Raw genomic sequence first — 4,258 nt, 5'->3', positions numbered from 1 at the left:
TGGTTGTTGTCCCTGAGCAGAGCAGGGTCAGCAAGCCAAAATCCCAAACCCTTGTGGGGTCCATCCCAGTGTCCCCGAGCAGCTCTGCCGGGAAGAACAGGCAGGGGATGATCCCAGCAAGGTGCTGGAGTGGATTTTTGGTTTTCCCTGGATTTTTCCCTCTCGGCTGCCTTCCCCACAACAGGCAGCAACGCTGTGCCCTTGTGTAACACGGGAGGAGCAGGGACTAAATCCAGCCAAAACCTTGGATAGGAACCAAAGCACCTTCATCCCTCCAGCGGGCGCCACAACCCATCCGGGGCCACCCATCCCATCCTTCCAGGGTGTCCCGGAGGAAGGACTTCCCTCTGATTTAACAGGGCAGCCTCTGCCTCTCTTCATTAAGTGGTGTTGGCTTATTAAAAGCACATTTTTGAGGCTTAGCAGCTCCACGGAGCCGTCTGGCAGGGACGGTGCCAGCGGCGCGCGGCGGGAGGACGCTCTGGGCGGCCCTGGCAGAGCCCAGCCGGGCTGGGCATCCCTTCAGCCGGGGGAACAACCCGCCTGTTTGGTACCCAAGGGTGGTTTCGGGTGGGAAAAGGAGAGGATGGAAGGATCCAGCCGGGATTTGGGTGGTGGGAGCCCTCGGAGTGTGGGCAGCTCGGGCTGTGCCCTGGCAAAGCGTCGCTCGGGGTGGGATCTTCCCAGGGAGGATGGATGGGCAGGAGAGGGGGGGTCTGGCCCCACCTGTCTCCAGGAGCAGATGGTGGAATCATGGAATGGTTTGGGTTGGAAAGGACCTTAAAGATCATCTCATTCTGCCCCCTGCCACAGGCAGGGACACCTTCCACTAGGCCAGGTTGCTCCAAGTCCCATCCAACCCGGCCTTGGGGTGGCTGCATTCCCACTGTGATGTTCTTTATGGCAGCACAGAGTAGGAGAAATGATCCCAATCTTTTACTCACAGCCTGACCAGATCTGAACTGGAGTCGTGGGAGGCATCAGTGGGGAGGGCTGGGGTGGGGAGGGCAGCGTGGCCACAGCTCTCCCTGGGTGGGATCAGAGGGGAAACTCGGCTTTTTTGGAACCTGTGCGACTCTTCCTGTGGAAAACCTCTCATCCCTGAGGCATCCCATCAGGTTTTCCCTGCAGTGACAGGAAAGCTCGGGGGACACGATGCTGCTCTGCTGTGTTGGTGTGTGAAGGTCCATCCCATCACCGCCAGCCCTCTTTTATCCCAAATTTTGAGCTTCCCTCACCTAAAATCCTTGTTCCCTGTTGCTGTCCCGGGAGGAATTCCTCCCTTGCTGGCTGTGGAGTGGCTCTAAGTGGTTCAATATGTTGGCAGTTGCCGCTGGAGTCGGACAGTAAACGCTAATGGGATCTCAGTCTGTGCTCTGTCCCAAACCCTCTGGAAGGGGTTTAGTGCAAATTGGATTTGCAAACCTCGCTCGGGTCTCTCTGCCCTCGGCAAAGCTCCGTAATCCCCGGCGGGAGCCCGGACAAACGGGCTCCTTCCGTGCCACAAGGAATCTGGTATCCACGGGGAGGAGAGGAGGGAATTCCCAGTGCTGGGCATCACCTGTGCTTCTTGCTCGGGATGGTGTTGTGGGATGTGGATGGATGCTCATCCCTCAGGGAGCACCCGGGGGCTGGAACTCCCCCATCTCACCCCTGGCACAGCTCCTGCCTGGCTCACCCCATCCTGCCAGCAGGAATGTTGGATTAGGGCGGGATCTGCTTCTCTAGAGATGAAAATGGGAATTATCCCTGAAGGGATCGTGCCAGCACACTTGGGACATGTGGAAAAGGAGAGGTGGAACCCTGGAATTAATATGTGGAGTCCTTCAAGCTCAATTGTGCTCCCAGGGTGTTTTTCCAAAGGGGAAACTGAGGAATGTTGTGGCACAGTGACCCTGCTCCTGGGGATTTTGGGGGGGCTGGAGCGTGTTGTGGCACCGCAAAGACGGAAAACCCCACAAATCAGGGAAGGGGCAAGCGGCCACAGCCACAGTGTGGGGTTGATGCTGTTCTCCCAAACCTCTTGGATCCTGGATCCCTCCTGGATCCCACTGAAGGCTTTTCCTTTCTTGGGAAAACAGGAGTTTTTGCCCCCCAGATCCCAGCGGTGTCGAAAGGGGAGCCCAGAGCAAAGCACATCTGGGGCCTGGGCTCCGTCCCGCTGCCAAAATTTAAGCTTGTAACCCTCTTTCCCCAGGCACTGGGATTGTTCAAACAAGCCCCAGTAATTAGTTTCCTCTGACAAACCGCCCCTTTTTGGCATCAGGAGGTTATTTAGCGCGGGGGGGGGGGGGGGGATGCAAAAATAATTGACATTCAGAGTTTGGGTTTTGGCACGAGAGGGAAAATCTGGGCTGGTGAAACATCCCTGGGGGGCAGAGAAGGACAACACAGCAGCACCCAAGGGTGCCTGGCAGCGGGTGGGGGGTCTTTGGCTGGTGTTATCCCTGATTTCCTGCACGTCTCCATAAACCAGCCTGGCTTGGGAGGGATCCCGAGCCACGTATTTTTATTTTCCAGGCCCACCAGCAAATGGATCTGTCTGCAGAGGGGGGTTTCTTGCAGGGTATTCCCACCTCGTTCCCTGCTCTGGTGTTAATTCCCACTCTCCGCTCCCACCCTGAATCATTTTGATATCAATTAATCTCTAATTACTCACCTTCCCATAAAGGGTGGCTCCTGCTGCTGCTTAGACCTGATGGAATCGGCTTAGGGAGGTTTTTGGGTTGCTGCAGCCGAGGTGACCTTGGTGGAGCTGTCACACCTTGTCACACCTTGTCAGGGTCAGTGGGGACACAGAGCCACCTCACCCCCCCCAGAGACCACAATTTGGGGACCAAAATTTGGGGACCACCAGCTGAGACCACGACCTCGGGTCTCACACCACCCACCTCCACCCAGAGAGGATTTTTAAATACTTTTGCTGCTTTCAGCTGGAAGAAGAATGAATATCCCTCCCCAAAATGTGCTGTTTTCAAGGCTTTTCTCTCACTGCTGGGGGGGGTGAGGGGGGCTGGGGGTGCAGGGCTCGGCCAGGTGTCCCCAGGATGTCCCCAAGCCGGGCTGGGTGAGCCCTGCAGTGGGTTGTGCTGCATCAAACCGGGCTTTTCATTAATGCTGATTTAAATTTCAGCTGCGTTTCTACCTCCGGCGTGTCCCGGAGAGAGTGATGGAGTGGGGAGGGGGGGGAAATCACGGGAAGCCGAGGATGGAGGGGAAGCAGCATCATTATTTGCCCTTGCAGGGATGGGCTAAGCCCAGCTGGGGCTGAACTGGTCCCAACCTGGTGCCAGGGGAGCAGAAATCACCGCGCTTGGCTCCGCATCCAGCGGGATTCGCTCCCCCGCCCGGCACCCGCTGCGTATCCCGGTAATTAATGACAGGAAAGCCCAGGTGAGACCTCCAGGAAAGGAATCAAAGGCTCTGCTGCCGCTTTCCAGGGCACGGATGAATCCTGCTGGGACAGGGGCCTCCCCACAGCCCAGGGCACGCGTCGGATGGTGGGAATGGGAATCCCGCGGGAGGGACGGGAGAGGGTGAGAGGGGTCAGATCATCCCCGTGGCCGTCTGGAGGATTCCTCGCAGAAATCCAGCCCTCAAACAGGGCTGAGTGGAGCTCTGGGGGGTGTGGGGAGAGGCAAGTGGGTTGTGGCTGTGGGGTGTCCGGGCTGGGGGCGCTGGTGGTGGGTTTTCCATCCCGGTGAGTTTGGTTCGTGCCCGTGCAAACCAGCCCGGCTCGGGGGGGCAGGAGGCTGTCCCTGCCACGCAGGGGTGGCTCAAGGTGCCCCTTGGCCCTGGCACAGGTGGGGATTTTCCTGCCCTGTGCTCCTTTCCCTGCTGGGGTTGATCCCAGCCAGGGGTTGATGCTCCCTGTCTGGAGTGGAGCTGGAGTTGGGATCATGGGGCTTTTTCCCTTCTCATTCGTGCACTCACTGTTGGAAGAGGAAAAGCCAATAGGGCAGCTCAGATCAGGGTTTGGAGCTTTTTTTGCTCCCAAAACCCCCTCTTCTCGGGCCAGTTTGGGCATTTTGGGGCTACTTTGGGCATTTGGGGGCTGGTTTGACCCTGGGGCACCGACCTTCTCACTGCAGCTCCGGTATTCCCAGTGCAGCATCCGTCCTGGCTGGGAGTGTTGGAGGGGTTCCATTCCGAAAAAAATAATGTTAGGAGCTCGTAATTAGTTTCAGGGGAAGGTCTGAGGCAATTTTGGCGAAGCTCTGAGGAAGTTTTGAGGAAGCTCTGAGGAAGTTTTGAGGAA

General features: G+C 57.5%; 1 protein-coding gene across 2 annotated transcripts in view; it reads left to right on the top strand.

The window, feature by feature from the left end:
* NRTN (neurturin) overlaps positions 1-4,258 on the top strand; it is a 15,903-nt gene that overhangs the window by 3,819 nt on the left and 7,826 nt on the right. The window contains exon 1 of one of the 2 annotated variants that reach the window (XM_027664183.1): positions 3,297-3,393. The exons of the other annotated variant lie outside the window; for it this stretch is intronic. The gene's annotated coding sequence lies outside the window, so the exon portion shown is untranslated. Of the gene's footprint in view, positions 1-3,296; positions 3,394-4,258 lie in introns of those variants that run through there. 2 annotated transcript variants of the gene reach the window in all.

This window comes from Corapipo altera, unplaced genomic scaffold (genome assembly GCF_003945725.1).
Source record: "Corapipo altera isolate COAL_440 unplaced genomic scaffold, ASM394572v1 96, whole genome shotgun sequence".
Classification (NCBI taxonomy): Eukaryota; Metazoa; Chordata; class Aves; order Passeriformes; family Pipridae; genus Corapipo; species Corapipo altera.
The sequence above is the reverse complement of the archived record's forward strand: the minus strand, read 5'-3'. Positions and strand labels throughout refer to the sequence as shown.